Source organism: Narcine bancroftii, chromosome 8 (assembly GCF_036971445.1).
Source record: "Narcine bancroftii isolate sNarBan1 chromosome 8, sNarBan1.hap1, whole genome shotgun sequence".
Lineage (NCBI taxonomy): Eukaryota > Metazoa > Chordata > Chondrichthyes > Torpediniformes > Narcinidae > Narcine > Narcine bancroftii.
Genome location: NC_091476.1, coordinates 160262972 through 160283197, shown reverse-complemented (window position 1 = coordinate 160283197; position 20226 = coordinate 160262972). Strand labels below are relative to the sequence as shown.

General features: G+C 39.3%; 1 non-coding gene across 1 annotated transcript; it reads right to left on the bottom strand.

Moving 5' to 3' along the window:
- Positions 1-9377: 9377 nt before the first annotated feature.
- Positions 9378-9484, bottom strand: LOC138742159 (U6 spliceosomal RNA). The gene has a single exon (XR_011343952.1). It is a non-coding gene; the product is annotated as a U6 spliceosomal RNA (small nuclear RNA).
- Between the last annotated feature and the right edge of the window lie 10742 nt (positions 9485-20226).

The following is a 20226-nucleotide window of genomic DNA, read 5'->3' as shown; positions in this document are numbered from 1 at the left end:
GGTGGGCAAAAGCTAAGATATCCGTAGCTTTCTCCACTGTTGCATCTTAGCCAGCTGGTAAGAAGGGAGCCAGTTTGCAAGTTCAAGCACAGATGGAATCCCTTCTGCATTTACTTCTTTTCTCATTATTTTGATCATTCTTCTACGGTTGGCGTTGTACTTAATGTCAAAGTAACTTATCGTTCAGATGAAGCCTGCTTGCTTCTGTCACTTGATGTGTGTTTTCTGTTATACTCTATACAAATATCATCCAACTCCAAGCTACCAGAGGAAAGCTTTCAAACTATGATTAATTTCCATCCATATTTTATCCTCTAATTTGGATATTTTTCATTTTGCCTATTTCATACATCTCATTTGTTAATATTTCTTTAAAAGGGGAACATAGAAAGAATAAAAAGATAAAAGTAATACATTTATTAAACACATTTCAGCAAACTCAGGTCATTTCAATGTGGTTATCATATGTCATACAGGTATTCCCCAATTTACAACCGTAATTTGGACTAAAGGATCAGTTGTATCTCGGAATAGACATATGTCGGAATTGCGTACTTACATTGTTAGTTGGCATCCTGGGGTCTGCAGGCTGGGCGAGGACATCTTGATTCCTGTGTACATGCGCGAGTCTTTGGTTGGTGCAAATGCGGTGGGTTTGTGTATTGGAGTTCGGTTGGTCATACAATATTGAATTCATGCCCTTAACTCTTGTTCATGCACCAACCGAACTCCAATACACAAACCACACATGTGCCATCCAAAGACTTGCACATCTACACAGGAATCAAGATGGTTGCGCTCAGCCTATGGACCCAGGGACGCCGACTAACAAGGTAAGTATGCACATTTTGGCTCTTACATATCCTTGTTATATTTTGTCAAATGCAAAATTAACTGCATAAATTTTATACTTTTTCTTTATATTTTTAAACAAATTTTTGGTCATATGTGTGGATGGACATAAGTTGCATAGGTCACTAGTTGGGCAGTTACCTGTATTAGGTTTGCATCCACTGGAGTTTTGCAGAGTGAAAGGGTACCTGATTGAAACCTAATCATGAAAGGTCTTGACACGATAAATGTATGGAGGGTGTCTATTTTTATAGGCAGAACTAGAATGAAAGACCAAAATAGTTAAAAAAAATAGGTGGTTGCCTTTTTACATCAGAGATTAGCTGAATTTTTTCTCTCTTATGATTGTAACTATTTGGAACCCAGTTTCTCAAAAAATGGTGGAAACAGGTCCTTTGTAGTTGATAATAAACAAAGGGGTGAAAGAATGAATTGCAGATGTGAGGTCACAGTCAGATCAACCAGCATCTTATTAAATGTTGGAGCTACCTCAAGGGGATGAATGGCCTATTCCTGCTCCAAATGTGTATATTTGGATGTTTTACAGCCAATTTAACACTTCTGGACTGGAATGAACACATTCTAGATTCTCTTCAGCCTCTGTAATTGATGTTATTTCAGCATCCCTCAGGAGATGTCCTCTTACAACTGACTGGCCTAACTAGGTTTTCAGCCCTTTAGCATGAATCATGGTTGTCTGCCCTCCAATCCCACCTCTCCAATCCCCAGCTGGGACTTAATAAAGTTATTCTAGCATTGAGGAAAGCAGTCTATCAATGATGCCTTTCCTGGACAAGTCATTTGACTTTTGAAGGTGCTGATGGCATTAGGTCTGAGCCATAAAACTTGCTCAAACTAATGCTTTCAATGGTATCATTTCATTGAGAAGCTTCTGTGGACTTTTCATATTTTTTGGAGACAACCTTGGCAGCAAAGCCAATTTTTCTATTCCCTGACAATCGATAGATGATTTTATTTTGGGCTGAGATGACATCTCAGCACTGCTCATTTATAGAACGCAGAACAGTTCAGCATAAGGACAAGACCATCAGCCCACAGTATCTTTGCTGACCATAATCCCATCTGTTTCTGCATGATCCCTATGCCTCCCTTCCCTGCTTTTTCAATTTTTATTTATTATATGTATATAGGAATACTTGTCCTGCATATGTATTGTTTGTATGTGTGTTATGTCTGGTTGTGTGTCTGCATGTTCTGCATTGAGGACCAGAGAAAACTGTTTCGTTGGGTTGTACTTGTGCAACCAGATGATAATAAACTTGACTGTTTAAATGCCTTCTAATCAGAATTGCATCTGCATCTATTAACCCTCCCTGCACCCTCTCCCCCACCCCCAGCAGCACATTCTAGGTCGCTGCCAGTCTTCATGTAAAACACCTGCCTTGCACATCTCCTTTAAACTTTAAGCTATGCTCTTGTATATGTCATTTCCGCCTTGGTTAAAAGACTATCTTCATCATAATTTTATATACTTCTATATAAAAAGCTTTCCCTCAGCCTTTGATGCCCCATAGAAAAACAAGTTTATCGATCCTCTCCTTGTAGCTAATACTTCCTAATCTAGGCAATATCCTGGTGAACCTCTTCTTCCCCTTCTCCATAGCCTCCATAATCCTTCCTGTAAAGCAGCGACCAGAACTGCACACACAATATTGAAGACATGTATGTGAGGCGCTGCCTCGAGAAGGCAGCCTGCATCATGAAGGATCCCAGTAACCCTGGTAGCAACCTCTGCTCATTACTACTTTAGGAAGAAGGTACAGAATCTGAAATCCAGCAGCAGAAGTCTAGATTCAAGAACAGTTATTTTTCCAATAACTATCAGGGTCTTAAGCCTCTTCTTACTACAAAAAGACCTGTCTGCATGATTAAAACAGCGCTTTGTTTTTGTATAACTGTATACTGTGAATATTATTTATATCTATCTTCTCTATTTATTATCTCTTTCCAAACAGTCAATTAATGTTGAAGTTATTTTAACAAAGTACATATTTGGCTGCAGCAAATAAGAATTTTGGTGCATATTGTTACAGAGTTCTGTGTTGTGTATTGGCCTATGTGTTGTGTGTGAAAGTAACAATTTGCCTTAGAGAACCAAGGTGAAGGTGGACTGCTGAGAGAGTGGGAGACAGACTGGGCTTGTGCAGAAGATGATCTAGAAATTTCTGGACTTGGAAGGCAAACCACCACTGGGTGTGGCTGTGAAGTGGAAGGAGGCCCAAGCAGAGTCATTGTCTGGGAGGCAGTTTAGAATGTTGGGCATTTTAAAAGGGTTGAACATTCTGAAGGCAGCCAGAAGGATCTGGACCAAGCCATTGTTCCTCTCTCTGCAAGCAACACAAGAAGACAACTTCAAATTTTGTGCTCTCTCTCTCAGATCTTTTGCCTTCAATTTACCAAACAAACTGAATTTTGTTTATGATCTTTGCTTCGGATGAGATCGAAGTTTTGTGAGTCTTGTGTGTTTTGTGTTTGTTTTGTGTCTAAGTTTTTCTGTGGGCTGGTTAGAAATATAACTTAGACTTTAATTACATATGTTATATTTAGGCTGGGGAATTTATTAGTTTTATACTGTTATAGAAATTTGCATAGTAACCAGTGGGCATTGTTATAAAAGGAGGGATTTTGAATTAAAGTTTGAAGGTGAATTTTTGTTGATAAAGTAATTGTTCATCTTTACCCCTGTGTGATATGCCTTCTTTGTGTTTGCTGGTTTGATCTTGTAACAATATAAACATTAAACTTGTGTGTGCAATAATAAACTCATTGGCATTACCATTATTATTATCTAAATGTGACCCAACTAAAGTTTTATACTGCTGTCACATGACTTCCAAACTTTTATAGTTAATTGTTTTCTTTTTAAATAAACATTTTGGGTTATAGAATTTGATACTTTTAAAAAAGTTTTTAAAATTTTTCACACTGTGAACCATAGTAATCAAAATACACACAAACATTTCCCTCTTGAATATACATAGTGGCATTTTCTCCCCTTTTTTCCCCTCTCCCTCTTTCCCAGCCCCTCCAAAGCCATTAAACGTTCAACATATACAATACAATAAACCCATTAAACAATATCATCACACACTGTAAATAAACAAGAAAATTGTGTCATTTACTTTTACACACTGGATCAGTTCATTTCGTCTTCTTCTCATTCTATCATTTTAGGGGGTGGAGGTCCGCGGTAGGCCCTCTCTGTTGTGTTCCATGTAGGGTTCCCAAATTTGTTCAAATAATGTAACTTTATTTTTTTAATTATATGTTATTTTTTTCCAATGGAATACATTTATTCGTTTCTATGTACAATTGCTGTACTCTCAGGCTCTCTTCTGATTTCCAAGTTGACAATATACATTTTTTTGCTACAGCTAAGGCTATCATAATAAATCTTTTTTGAGCTTCATCCAGTTTGAGGCCTAATTCTTTACTTCTTATATTACTTAGAAGAAAGATCTCTGGATTTTTTGGTATGTTGCTTTTTGTGATTTTATTTAATACCTGATTTAGATCTTCCCAAAATTTTTTCACTTTCTCACATGCCCAAATTGCATGTACTGTTGTTCCCATTTCCTTCTGACAGTGAAAACATCTATCTGATAATGTTGGATTCCATTTATTTAACTTTTTGGGGAGTGATTATATAGCCTGTGTAACCAATTATATTGTATCATGTGTAACCTTGTATTTATTATATTTCTCATAGTTCCAGAGCATAACTTTTCCCATATTTCATTTTTTATCTTTATGATTAGATCTTTTTCTCACTTTTGTTTGGGTTTATAACTTATCTCATCATTTTCTTTCTCTTGCAGCTTGATGTACATGTTTGTTATAAATCTTTTTATTATCGTTGTTTCTGTAATCACATATTCAAAGCTGCTTCCTTCTGGTAATCTCAGTCTGCTTCCCAATTTGTCCTTTAAGTAGGTTTTCAGTTGGTGGTATGCAAACATTGTAACTTGAGTTATTCCATATTTGCACTTCATTTGTTCAAATGATATTTCCCAAAAAACAATTTTCTATTCTTTTAATTCCTTTTCTATCCCATTCTCTAAAGGAAAGATTATCTATTACGAAAGGGATTAGTTGATTTTGCGTCAATAATAATTTTGGTAGTTGGTAATTTGTTTTTTTTACTTTCTACCTGAATCTTCTTCCATATGTTGAGTGAACTTCTATATTGCACCAGTTTTTCATCCCACTTATAAAGTATATGTTCTGGTACCTTTTACCCTATTTTATCTAGCTCTCTCTTGGTCCAATCTGGTTTTTCCCTTGTTTGATAAAAATCTGAGAGATATCTTATACTTTGAAGGTTAAAATGAGTTGAAGATAGATGAACCACATTTAAGCCACGTTGAACATAGTTGAATAACATTGAACAATGTTTAAGTAACCTTTAATCATCATTAAAGAACATTAAAGATTGTTGAACATTATTATGCATCATTAAGACATTAAATATCAGTGAATGACATGAAATATCATTAAGTCACATTAACTTTAATACCAGTATTTTGTTATTAAGAATCAACCACTTCGAACATTACTTAAAGACTTTTCATTGAACAATAAAGATTACAAGTTTTTTGTGATATAAATAAAGGATTTAAATACAAAAACAGTCAGAGTCAGTTGTAATAGTTTTTCTTAAATTTTTAGACACCTCTAAAATAATGGTTTAATTGAATATTCATCACGTTAGTGGCAGATAGTTCAATAGTGTCACCCTAAATCCTGCTGATGGTTTTTGGTTTAAATCTACAAAACTCCCCATATGCTAAAGATTCCAGTGTTAAGATTCTCTGTTATATTTTTGCTGTGTTCTTTCAAGTTGCTGGATCTAATCCATCATATCTTGAAAGTCTCTTTCTAATGGGGCTGTGGGATTATATTCAATTTCTAAGGAATGACACGAGCCATTCAAGAAATAAATGCTGTTGTTGCCAATGAGATGCAACACCCTTAACGGTGGAAATACAAGTATATCCCATTTTACGAATACAAAAATTAATTTTTATGAAGAAAGCCATGTTCGCTTTTACGAAAGGATTTGAATGGATTTTCACTTCTGCAAAAAATAGCCTTCAATTGTAGTGAATGGGTTTTCACTTTACACCATTTCGGCTTACGAAAGGTTTCAGTTCCATAAAGTGGGGCACACCTGTATAATGCTGTTGGGTAACTAAACTGCACTTGGCTTTAACCTGCTGCATTTAAAATTTTTGTACATTTTTTTCCTAAAATAATGAAAACTTGGCTGAAAGGGCTGCAGGGATAATTTTGACTGCCACCAATTTAAATCCGCTTGGGTGTCCAATTTCCATTGAATCAGAAGTATTTTACTGGTGGCAGGGCCATTATTGTGTGTTTTTTGCACTATCATCCAAGTGAAAATGACCTTCTCTGTTAAATAAAGATGAAGAGTTGCAGTTTAATTCTCTTGGAAGAATATTAAAAAGTGAGCCCATGATTAGGAGCTGTTGTGACTGTGTAATCTTATTCATCCCTCAGGACATTTTTGGCCAAAACGGTGGTAATATATAATTGCTGTGCCATATAGATATGCAAGATGTTGAATAACAAGGCAAGGCAGTAATGGTAATTTCCATTCTCTCGCCAAGCCTCCCCTGAAGCTAGCACATACTGGATTGTCAGGACTACAATGCTACATCACTTTCCACATTACTGCTTCTGCTCCCACTGCAAAATTGTCCTGGCACTGTTATTAGGGAGCCAGACTTATGCTACACCTACTGTTCGTAACAACATTTAGATGTGTTATTAACGTAATATAATAACGTAGTATAATAGCCAGAAAAGCAGTTACGAGTACTTCACTTGTGTGCTGACTGATGTGTAGAAATGAAGGGTGACACGGTTGGCATAGCGGTTAGCGCAACGCTGTTCCAGTGCCAGTGATCGGGAATGGGGTTTGAATCCTACGCTGTCTGTATGTTTTCCCCGAGTCTGCATGGGTTTCCTCTGGGTGCTCCTTCCACCATTCATAACATACCTGGGATATAGATCAATTGGGGTATTGGGGTGGCATGGACTCATGGGCCATGCTGTATGCCTAAATTTAAGTTAAATTTAACTAAATTTAAATTTAAGTTTTAACCATTATTTACGTTAAGTTATGAATTTGTCACCTTATGCCTAAAAGAATATGATAGGCCAAATTTTGTGAACTCATTTGCTGCAAACTGCAGTTGGCCATGGAATTGGGCATGTGATATCGTGTGCCCAATTGGGCTTAATTTGGTGACCTGGGCCCCAGGGGACTACATTTCAGAGAAGTGGAATAATTATGTTGGTGAGTTTTAGCTGAGCTCCTCCTCCCATGCACACTTTCCCCTTACACATTTGGTTCATTGGCTAGCCTTAATTTAATCTTTTAAAGATCATTCCTACCACCACACAGGATTTGTGATCAGGTTTTGACTATTATTGTATTTAATACTCAGCATCACGCTTTGACTGCAACAACACAAAGCAATAGACTTTGCTAGGTCAGCTTGTTGAAGGTGCAGACAATCTTGTTTTGAGTGTGGCTAGTTTTTTTTCTCCATTTATTCCAATTTCAGGATGTGGGGATCTCTGGAAAGGTCAGCATTTATCACCCATCAAAAATGGTCTTTGAGACAGTGGGAGTAAGCTGGCCTTTGAACTGCTGCAGTCCTTGTTGGCGCAGGAGCCCCTGTAGTGCTGTTGGACACGGAGTTCCAGAATTCAGACTCAGTGATGAAGACAGAATTGTGATGCATTTTAAAGACAGGATGATGTGTGACTTGGAAGGATGCATGAAGTAAGTAGACCTCCCAGGCACCAGTCTTTCTTGGTTTGGGAGATGCTGTCAGATTAGCTGAGGTGAGTAACAGCATTATACAGGTATGGAACTTCCTTGATCTCATTTTGGTGCAAAATAAGGTAGCTGAAGCTACCTCAAGCCTGGTTTGGTGTAGGCCAATTAGCATACCATACCCGAATTGGCTGATTCATATGAGAACATCTTACGGGTCATGTCATACCCGAATTGGCTGATTCATATGAGAACATCTTACGGGTCATGTCATACCCGAATTGGCTGATTCATATGAGAACATCTTACGGGTCATGTCATACCCGAATTGGCTGATTCATATGAGAACATCTTACGGGTCATGTCATACCCGAATTGGCTGATTCATATGAGAACATCTTACGGGTCATGTCATACCCGAATTGGCTGATTCATATGAGAACATCTTACGGGTCATGTCATACCCGAATTGGCTGATTCATATGAGAACATCTTACGGGTCATGTCATACCCGAATTGGCTGATTCATATGAGAACATCTTACGGGTCATGTCATACCCGAATTGGCTGATTCATATGAGAACATCTTACGGGTCATGTCATACCCGAATTGGCTGATTCATATGAGAACATCTTACGGGTCATGTCATACCCGAATTGGCTGATTCATATGAGAACATCTTACGGGTCATGTCAGCTTACAAACCATGTCTCTTGAGTGCAGCCTCCTGGTGTGAGCCACCAGCCTGTGCTCTCTGGCGGGTATTGTTTGCTGCTACCTCAAACTGCCTGATTGGCCTTTAGTCATTATGACAGGCCATACAGAAGAACCTCACCCCACGCCCACCTCACTGACAAAAGGCAAAGGAGGAAAAACCCAACACCCAACCCCAACCAACCAATTTTCCCCTGCAACCGCTGCAACCGTGTCTGCCTGTCCCGCATCGGACTTGTCAGCCACAAAAGAGCCTGCAGCTGACGTGGACTTTTTACCCCCTCCATAAATCTTCGTCCGCGAAGCCAAGCCAAAGACTGAAAAGACAGAAGAACAAATGGTGATTATTTATCCAATGTTTAATCAGAACAGAAAAGTAGGTAAAAGTTTTGTTTGGAAAATCAAGAAATACTCACATGTTGATTGCTAGATTCCTTCCAATTTTTCTCTCCATGTGTCACCGACTTGTGGGATGAAAGAACTCCAGTTCTAGTAGAATGCCAATGACCTCAAACTTAGGGCTTGATATTCAATGGGATAAGTTTGTAAGATCTGCATTGGAATGATGGTCAGATGACTGAGATTTCTCACATTCGTTTCAACTTAACTATCTGTGTTTTTATGATCATCAATACATTTCTCACAAGCCAAGCTGATTCACAGGCCAAGGCATATTGTTGGGAAAGTTCTGACCATTTTGTGGTGGGAATGGTATTCCTGGAGTTGTGGGTTGGGAGGGTAATAGATTGGTTTAATTTTCTGAGGCTAACATATCCAGAAAGCTGCAGTTAAACCTGACAGAGAGTTAAAATCTGAGGCTCAGGGCCGCTTTATAATACTTAAATAGACAACTGGCTTTCTGCCACATATTTGTTGCCCACACCACGTCACCAACCCCTCCTGCCCCCTCTCCATCATCTGTCCAATCCTAGCGCCTCTCGATACAGCCCAACCCTCTATTCTTCTTCTTTTTTATTTTTAAAAAATATGGAACGCTTCACGAATTTGCGTGTCATCCTTGCGCAGGGGCCATGCTAATCTTCTCTGTATCGTTCCAATTTTAGTATATGTGCTGCCGAAGCGAGCACAACCCTCTATTCTAACCTCAATTTGAAATGAACTGAGTTGTAGTTAGGTTTGAGTTTTATAAAATTTTTATCTTGTAAACTGACCTCGTTTGTATTGGGGGAGGGGTTTAGTGGTGGAGGAAGGTAAAACATCTAACACCTTTAATTCCATTTACTTTCTTCAGATGCTCCCTGACCTGCTAACATTTTCTTTTGTTATTTGAGTGGTTCCACATCATGGCAGGCAGGTGCCACACCACTTGGCCACTGCTCCCTTTACCAGGAGGGAGAGTGCAGAAAAATAGACTGTTTGTGAAAGCCTGCAATACTGCAAACCCAAATTTAAAAAAAACGAATGCAGAAAAGCCTTTGGCCCAAAAAAAAAATTCTCTCTCCACTCAATCTCCCATGCACAAAGTGTTTCTTCCATTCTTTTTCTTTCCTTCATGACCTAATTTTGTGTTGATACATCTTGCTTATCAATATACCATTGAGTGTGGCAGAACTGGTTAAGTAATTTCCATGATTTTCATATTGAAGGCTCAGAAGATGGATATGCAAACATAAATCATACTTTCCATACCTATTATGAAAGAAAAATAGAGGGTTATAAGGTAGGAAGGGTTTAGTCTTTTTTTGGTAAGAATATTAAGGTCGGCACAACATCAAGGGCCAAAGGGCCTGTACTCTGCAGTAATATTCTATGTTCAATGTATCCCAGCAATGCTGAATGCACAGTATATTTCTGCATTGCAAGACATTTTGGATTTGCTCCTAGGTGCAACAGAATAGGGAGTGAGTGTGATAAATGGAAAAACATCAGACAGTCTTTGTGCTCTTCAAGGCCTCTTAGATAACTTAAATGAAATGTAATGTGTGCACGCATGTGCACACACACACACACACACACACACACACACACACACACACACACACACACACACACACACACACACACGTTGGCTATCACTATTGCCGTTTTGGATGTCAGTAGTACTGATAATGCCATCTCTTATCCATTCATGGCCAAGCTCTCTTCATTCTCCAATTTTGCTATTTACAAAGGTCTTCAAATATGCTTGAGGTAATGCTTTTGAGTGCTACTCTGAGTGTTTATAAGTTGGTTCAAGTTGCAAAGCTTTGGAGAATGCTATGTTTTTGTTTCATTTTTGACCTGCAAAAAGTCATTTTCCTTTAGCAAGGGTGCATGAAAAGGAGAATGAGGAACAGGCTCATAAAGTGAATTTTTTAAATAGGAACATAGGGATAGAAGCTTCCAGTGTGTTCAAAGAGAAGTTCTGCTACTTGAAACGTGAAGAAAATCTGTTTGAGGTGCCTGAGCTCCAGTAAGTACACTTGCTATAGCCTCAAACTGAAACCTTATATTGTAATTCTAGTTATTCTTAAGTCATGATATTCTTTCAAGTAACCTCTTCCAATCTGAATGATTCCCAAATGGTGCAGATGGCAAGAATGTATGGCTTTGTAGTTGATTGCAACTCAACCTATTGGTGTATTGTTCCATATGTTTCCAAATAGTGATAGATGCCAAAACTTCCTTGTACCAGGACCATGTCAGTCACTCTCCACTACCCTGGCAGAAGACATGATGCTTTTTTCCTGCAGCTGTTTGTTGTACAAAAGGCACATTTGGCTCACAAAGGTTGGTTGCTCTTCTCTGTTCTAGCCATGGGTGGTACCTTTTCCAACAGATGGGATATAAATGTGCCATTAAGTGTTGGGTGATAAGTTTGGATTATGTGACAGTCTTAGTTGAATTGCTGGAAGTGACTGTGAGATAGTGGTGGATTATGTGAAAATTAGTTGTGAGTACTGCACGATCAAGGTCATTGGTAGGTGATTGAGGGGTGATCATGATTACATTTGAAGACAAATTCACTGACCTTGCCCACGAGTGTGAGGTCATTCAATTTCCTTGAGGACCATATCCATATTCCAGGGATTTGATTCCTGTATGTATGTTTGGAGAGCATTCCAACCACTGTCAATCTCTCTCTATTTTCCTTAATTGGCCACCATGTCTGACAATCATCAAACTTGATACCTGAATAGAAACAAATGGTGGAAGATCTCAGCAGGTCAAACAGCTTCTATGGAGGCAAAAGGTGTAAGTCAACTTAAAAGTTACAGATTTGCTTTGAGCATTATAGGCTTGCATTACCTGGTATTTTCTATTCCTAATATCAGCCTTCTAGCCCCTGTTTGCAGTCAATGAGAATGCTGCAGACTGGGAAATAAGATATGGTACGATTCCGCCATGCTGCTTCATTCTCTCTGCACAATGGACACAAGCCCATCACACATCGAAATCTTGAACACTTTTTGTAGGTTTATTCATTAATGGTAACTCTCAATGCGATGGGAGAAGGCTCGTTCAACATTTGGCTTTTACTTAATTTCAATAATCCTTGATGTATTTCACTTCAACACATTGTGATCGAAATATGGCATGAAGGACGTGAAAAAACTTTGAATGGTTTTTCTTTTGTAAATAACATATTGTGTATAAAGTTTATTTTTGGAAAAACATTTCAGGCATTATGGAATTATATGGAGAGCAAGTATTAATACAGACAAGAACCAAAGAAACACCTGTTCATGATTTAACTTTCACTGATATTTTGAGGCCATTGAAACCAACCTTCGATAGTGGTACATTCTGATTTTGTACCATTTTAACTGCACAAGGAAAGACAAAAAATGTGAATCGGCTCTCATTCAAACCCCCATGAAGCCATTAGAGAAATCATCTCTTGTTTGAACACATCATTAAAGACTTGTCTGCTACCTATTATGCAGTTCAGAACATGTTTGTTTTGTCACTTAATATTTTATACATCTGGGGAACCATCAGTCATCACCGTAACAAAGGTAGTTTTTTTGGGTATCTGGTGTTTTGTGCTTAGAGCACCTTAGATCACCTACTAATATTTGAATATCCAAAAGGGTTCTATCACTTGGGATGTACTCCTATTTTAAGTACTGTATTTTACAGCATATAGGACCCATTGGCATATAAGGCGCGTGCGCGCTCGTGTGTGTGTGTGTGTGCGTGTGTGTGTGTGTGTGTTGTGTGTGTGTGTGTGTGTGTGTGTGTGTGTGTGTGTGTGTGTGTGTGTGTGTATGCGTGTGTGTGTGTGTGTGTGTGTGTGTGTGTGTGTGTGTGTGCTTTCACTCACCTTGATGAAAATCCTCCAGCCTTGCATGGCCGAGATGCCGAAAAGCCCCCTCGCACATAAGTGATAGCAGCAATATGTTCTCCTGCCCGCTGTACGCCGAGCCTCAGGCCACTTCCCCCCAACCCATTGTGTAAATGCCGATTGATTGACAGGTGTGCTGGGATCCATGGGCACGCGAGGGCAGGAGGGAGAGAAGCCGGTTACCAGGTCAAAGGGCAGGGTTCACCGTCGTGGGGAGCTGACAATCAATTGCTTGCTTTGAGAGGAGTGCTGGGCCTCAGTGATCAGGCTCCACTCTGAGCTGTTTTCCAATGAGCACGGCTCCCCGAGCAAATTGAAGATGCAGGAGTTGTGGGGGTGGGTTGGGGGAGGAGGATGGTGGCAATGAGAGGCCTGCTTATGATGACTAAAGACCTTTTATATATACCAGCTTTTGTCTCTAATAACTCAGTCAAAGGTACAACACATTCCACTAATGATAGGAACACTCTTGACTGACCCATATGTAAAATTTTGAGAGATTCAGACATATTCTACAAGGATTGTTTATGGTATATTACACTTAGTGTAGGATGAAGCAATACAAGAAGATTTAATAATGGCTATTGCCATCGATGAATGGCAAGACTAATTACTAATATACAATCAAAAATTTTTAAACAAGTTGACTCCTTCACAAATTTTCCTTAATTGTAGTTATGAATACTTGCTGAATTTTCCATTTGTCTGGCTTATGATCAATTGTGTTACTTGTCAGTTATTCAGCTGTAATGTCCAATTCTTGCCCAGTGAATATTTCTATTTCTCATGCCTCTCACAGACACCACAATTCCCTTGTACCTCACTGATTGCCATGATTCATGTCTGAGTCTAGACAGTGAGTCCAGCTGGTTCATTTAAACCAGATCATAGTTGAAAGCCAGTTTTGCAGTTGTGATACATTGATATGTGTTTGTTTTCAGTGGTGGTCAGTGGATAGAAGTTAAGTGCAGGAAGCCAATCTTTTAAGACAGTTGAATCACTGATCTCAGAGGGTTAAACCTATAGACCTCAAACTGATCTGTTTTAAAAACCACTAATTAATAACTTCTCATTGTTTTCCATGTACCTTTGGTGGTTCAGCTACTTTATTTATTTTTCAGAATACTTTTTGAGAAATTATATTTGCTTTATAGATAGATACATTCCAGGGTGGCATATATAGGGCAGAACGGTTAACGTAGCAGATAATGCAATGCTGTTTATTATAGCCGTGACCGTGTTTGAAATCCGGCACTGTCTGTAAGGAGTTTGTACATTCTCCTTGTGTTTGGGTGGATTTCCTTTGGGTGCTCTGATTTCCTTCCAATCCTCAAATCATACTGGGTTTAATTGGGTGTAAATGGGCGGAACGGGTTCATGGGCTGAAAGGACCAGATATATGTCTAAATTTAAAATTTAAAATTTAAAATCCACTTCAATTTATACATACCATTGTAACCAGCCCTGTCTCCATTTAAAACCTCAAATCAGAAACCCCTGTCATAAACCACGTGTTCCCAATTATACAATGTTAATGCTCAACATATGACATGTCAGCAAATTTTGTCTTGAGGCAGCAATTGTTTTTAAAGATCTATTCACCTTTGGATTAGTATGTGTTCTGACTTGTTTCTCCACGTTTGGAATGAGAGAATGAGGAGTTTCTTCTGCCAGAATGTTAAAGATGTACATCCCTGGATCAGAGAATAATGGCACCAGGTTTCAGTTCTTTATGGATGAGGTCTTCAGAGATCATCTTCTGCTGGGATTATCTTCTGGCATCACCTTCTTTTGAGGCAATCCCTTTTGGTTGAGGATGATTTTTTTTACACCAGTTCTGTCGGATATGTAATGCCTGAAGAATTCTACTCTGCTCCAGGTGGGACAGAGGTGGTTTGATGGAGTAATGGGTGGAATGTCTATGAGATTCTCCAATCCCTGCACTGTCTGATTATGCCCACCCTGTGCTCCTGCTGGTGAAACCCTGGCTGTTTAATGCTTCTCCATTTATGGGAATACATTAGTTACTTCCAATGCCATGAGGGATGGAAAATGTTTTCACTTCTGCTGCCTAAGGTAGGATAATGAAAAATATTCAACAGGAGAGGGTGCCAGAGGGCACTGGAGAAGTGCCAGGAGAGAACATTTCTTAAGGTTTAGGTATAAGTGAGGTAAGTAAGACCAATTAAATTCTTACTTTAGTTCTGTTTTTACAAGAGAGGATACAAATAACCTCCCAAGGATGTTGGGAAACATAGAGACTAATGCAAGGGAGGAACTGAAAGAAATCAGTATCTCTAAGGACATGGTCTTGGGGAAATTGATGGGATTGAAGGCAGATAAATCCCAAGGGCCTGATAATCTACATCCTAGGGTACTTAAGGAAGTGGCCATTCAGATAGCAGATGCTTTAAGAATTAGTTTCCAGAACTCGATAGACTCAGGATCAGTACCCATGGATTGGAGGGTAGCTAATGTTACCCCACTATTTAAAAAGGGGGGTAGAGAAAAAGCGGGGAATTATAGGCCGGTGAGCCTTACATCAGTAGTGGGCAAAATGATGGAATCCATTATTAAGGATGTAATAGCGGAGCATATGACTAGCAGAAAAGGGATCGGACGGAGTCAACATGGATTTACAAAAGGTAAATCGTGCTTGACAAATCTATTGGAATTCTTTGAGATGGTGACATGTAAAATAGATGGGGGAGAGCCAGTGGATGTGGTGTACCTGGACTTCCAAAAGGCCTTCGATAAGGTCCCGCATAAATGACTGACTTCCAAAATCAAGGCTCATGGGATTGGGGGCAAAGTATTGATGTGGATTGAGAACTGGCTGGCAGGTAGAAGACAGAGAGTTGGGATAAATGGCTCGTTTTCTGAGTGGCAGTGGGGTGCCACAGGGATCTGTACTGGGACCCCAGCTGTTCACAATTTACATTAATGATCTGGATGAGGGGATTAGATGTAATATCTCCAAATTTGCAGATGACACTAAGCTAGGAGGGGTTGTGTGCACGGAAGAGGGGGTCAGGAAGCTCCAGTGTGATTTGGATAAATTGACGGACTGGGCAGATCCATGGCAAATGCACTACAATGTGGATAAATGTGAGGTAATACAAACCGGAGGGCAGATTACTATTTGAATGGCAATAGATTAAGAGATGGGGAAGTGCAGAGAGACCTAGGGGTACTTGTACAGCAGTCTCTGAAGGCGAGCATGCAGGTACAGCAGGCGGTTAAAAAGGCAAATGGTATGTTGGCCTTCATATCAAGAGGGTTTGAGTATAGGAACAAGGATACCTTACTGCACCTGTACAGGGCCTTGGTGAGACCCCACCTGGAGTATTGTGTGCAATTTTGGTCACCTTATCTAAGGAAGGATGTTCTTGCAATGGAGGGAGTGCAGAGGCAATTCACCAGGCTGATACCTGGAATGGCAGGAATGACTTATGAGGAAAGATTGCGCAAATTGGGATTGTACTTGCTGGAGTTTAGAAGATTGAGAGGGGATCTCATAGAAACATATAAAATTCTGGCAGGACTGGACAGAATGGATGCAGATGGGATGTTTCCAAGGATGGGAAAATCTAGAACCCGGGGTCATGGTTTGAGGATAATAGGCAAACCATTTAGGACCGAGATGAGGAGGAATTTCTTGACCCAGAGGGTAGTGAATCTGTGGAATTCATTGCCACAGAGGGCAGTAGAGGCAGGTTCATTAAATCTATTTAAGAGGGAATTAGATCTATTCCTTCAGTATAAGGGTATTAAAGGTTACGGAGAGAAGGCGGGGACGGGGTACTGAACTTTAAGATCAGCCATGATCTCGTTGAATGGCGGAGCAGGCTCGAAGGGTCGAATGACCTACTCCTGCTCCTATCTTCTATGTCTATATCTATGTCTATGTTTAGAAAGCTGTGGAGAGCATTCAGCATAGGAAGGTGTTGTGTAGCAGTATCTAATGCCTAATCTGATGGATGAAATCATTCAATTTCAGTCGTAACTGTAGTTTGAATTTCCTGTTTGATTCCAGTGATATTTTTATATTATATGTAAAGAAAATGCCCCAAATCTGTAAAAAACAGGACTGCAGCACATTTGATCATTGTAGAGGATTACCTGGATATAATTCAAATGAAGAATGAGGAAGTGTACAGGAGGGAGATAGAGCAGATGTTTGAGTGGTGTCACAACAACAATCTTGTGCTCAACGTTGGCAAATAAAAAATGATTGTGGACTTCAGGAGGGAGTTAGGGGAACACGACCCAGCCCACATCGGGGCTCATTAATGGAGAGGATAAAGAACTTCAAATTCCTGGGTGTCAACATCTCCGAAGATCTGTCCTGGAGCCGCCATGTTGATGCAATCACAAAGAAGCCTTGCCAGCGGCTATACTTTGTGAGGTACTTGAATATATTTGCTATGTAACCGAAGGCCCTCAAAAACATCTGCAGGTGCACCATGGAGATCATACTGGCTGGTTACATCACTGCCTGGTGTGAAGGCACCAAATCTCAGGACAAGGAAAAACTCCAGAGGGTTGTAACTTGACCTGCAACCAGACTCCACTCCATTGAGGACATCCACATGAGGTGGTATCTTAAAAAAGAAGCCTCTATTCTCAAAGACTTCCACCACCCAGGCCATGTCCTCTTCACTTTCCTACCACCAGGAAAAAGGTACAGGGGCCTAAAGACAAGCACTCAGCACCCAAGGTCAGCTTCTTCCCTGCTGCCATTAGATTCCTGAATAATCAATGAACAAAAGACACTGCTTTGCTTTTCATGCTCTACTATTTTTATTTTTTATATTATTATTGTAAGATGGTTCAAAATATGAATGTTTGCCCTGTGACGCTGCTTCAAACACCAAATTTCATGACTTGTTCACGACAATAAATTCTGATTCTGATTCTGAGGTGTCTGCACAAGAACATAAACATTGGGATGCCTGAAAGTTTAATTATCTTTTCCATTGACAATCTATTAGAACATTTGTAATTTTCAGAAACCTAACTGTTTGCCTTTTATTTTGGCTGGTATATTATTCCAAGAATTTTTCAGAATAAAGAAGATTTTCCAATACACATTAATATCCCCAGTGTCCAGTGGATGCTGATATGTGAATTTTCCGGTTGCCTGAGACTCACTCTTACAATGCCTAACTAATACATCTGCATTAAGAATAAACAGTTTAAAAGACAAAAGACAATGCAAATGTAAAGAAATTTGAAAAAAAAAGATTTGTAGACCCTAATTATGTAAAATTCACTTTAATCATGTAATTCCCATAACTGACAAAATTTAAATTTAAATTTGAACCCTAGTCGCTAGCGGTAACTACAATGCTAACCATACTGCTATCATAATTAAACTCCATCCTCAAAGTTTACAGATAAAGCCTTACTAATATACATAATAATATACCAATAAAGATAAAGAGTCTTACCAGGTAGGGATAGGGAGACACTTTGGGAGGATCACCACAGTGGCGAGTAGCATCAGCTGACTCTTCAACCTAGTCACCGCCATTTTATTCAAACACAACTTTATTGAAATTGTATTCAAACATTGATGTGGTGGGGCACAACTGGGGTGATCCGCTGACTAAATGTTTGCTCCCAATTTCTCCAAAGGGTTGCATGTTGCTTCAAAGTACATTTACTTTCATAATTTTAAACTTTTATTTAATTTAAATCTTAAAAATGTATTTATATCATTGATTTCTTTTGCTAGTTACTTCAATACCAGATACTGGAAATTTTACTCTGTTTTATTTTTTCCAATTTTCCCTCACAATTGCCCCTATTGTGCCAAGGATAAAACAATGATGTGACAGTGGTTTTTAATATAAGGCTCCAAACTCTCCAGTAAATCCTTTATATGCTCTAGCGTCGTGCTTTATTTCTCACACATTAATTGGAGCATCTTCCTTAATTCCCCTTCATCTTGCTGCCACTGTCGGATTCTACATCCATTGCTATGAGCTCTGTCAGTATTTAGTTTGGAAGGTATCAGTTTTGGTGGGTTAACAGACACGTGTTATAATCAAAGATAACTTTATTGAGCACATGGGAGAAAAACAGGGGAAGACATCAAATGATACATAATTACTCTACTACTAAACAATAGACATTTACATCAGACTCAGTTGGACTCTAATTCCAGTGGCCGCCTATCTTCTACATGCTTCTGCACATGTAGGGACAGGGACTTCCAAACACACTCCTGATTCCCTGTACCGACAGGGGTGCAGCTCTCTGCAAGCACGGCTCAACTTAAATGTAGTGCACACCTTACCCACTTCTCCTCTAGTAATGTCCACAATAGTGACCTGGTGTGGAGCAATGTCCAGGGCTTGGACAAAAAGACAGAAAAAGAAATGTGGCATGCATCGATGTTTTATATTGTTCTGAGCTAGGTGACTTCTGTTGTTCTAACTATCAGCAGATTTATCTCCTTTACTGTTAACCTTCTCTGTCTCATTGCATTTAAGTGAGTTTTAACCAAACTTAGAATCCAGAAAGGTTAATTAGTATTTCTTCCTTTCTAAGACAACATTGAACCCTATATTATCAATGACTGCTTCGAGTATCACTATAATGCTGGATTATGGAGATGGGATCTTTAGCCACATATTTTCATTGGAAGCTAATCAGCCTTGTCCTTATTATGATCTGGACACTGGGAAACATTAGATAAGATCATATTGACAATGAAGGAGCAGGGGCAATTTCCAATATTCAAGATCAAGAAGATATAAACAAGGTTCCTCTCTGCCCCCCAAAAAGCACTGTTGCCAGTCATACAAGTACAGCAGCCAAGAAGTTGGACTTTAGGATGATTCTCAGAGAGTAGTTGGACTCATTTTCAGGGACGGAAGGATTGTAGTTCCATTGAGCAGTAGAGGAAACATTAATCAGAGTCTTTCCACAATTATATACTGCCTGAGAACAGCATTGCCTGTGGTGTATGTCTTCATTAGGATTCAAGTGATATGAAATCACAAGCACACTTAGATTACATGAAGTTCCACAAACTCTTGGTCCAAATACATTTATCCAACTGTGGAACAAAAAGAATTATCAAGTGAACATGATCAAATCTAGGGAATGGGACTGTGAATGTCAGTTGTTAACCCTGAGCTTCCAACACCATTTGAAATGTACTGGGGGTATAGGTTAATTGGGTGTAACTGGGTGGCACAGAATCGTGGGGCGATAGGACCTGTTACCATGCTGAATGTATGTCTAAATGCCTACATTTCTGTTTGGACGTAAATCAGTGAAGTTTTTCCTCATTTCCTCTTCTGCAAAAATCCATGTGCAGACCCTTCATTTGCATTGACTGCAGGACCATATCTAGCTTCGGATTCATGATAATTACCCCTGCCAGAGAGAAAAAAAAGTATTCCTAAAGGTCTTCTGTCAATTGTGTCAAATATAAAATGAATACTGAATTAAATCAATATGGAAATAAGAAAAAAAAACTGTAAGCTGCTCTCTGTCTCCCGGGTGAAGCCATGCCTGGGCATCTAC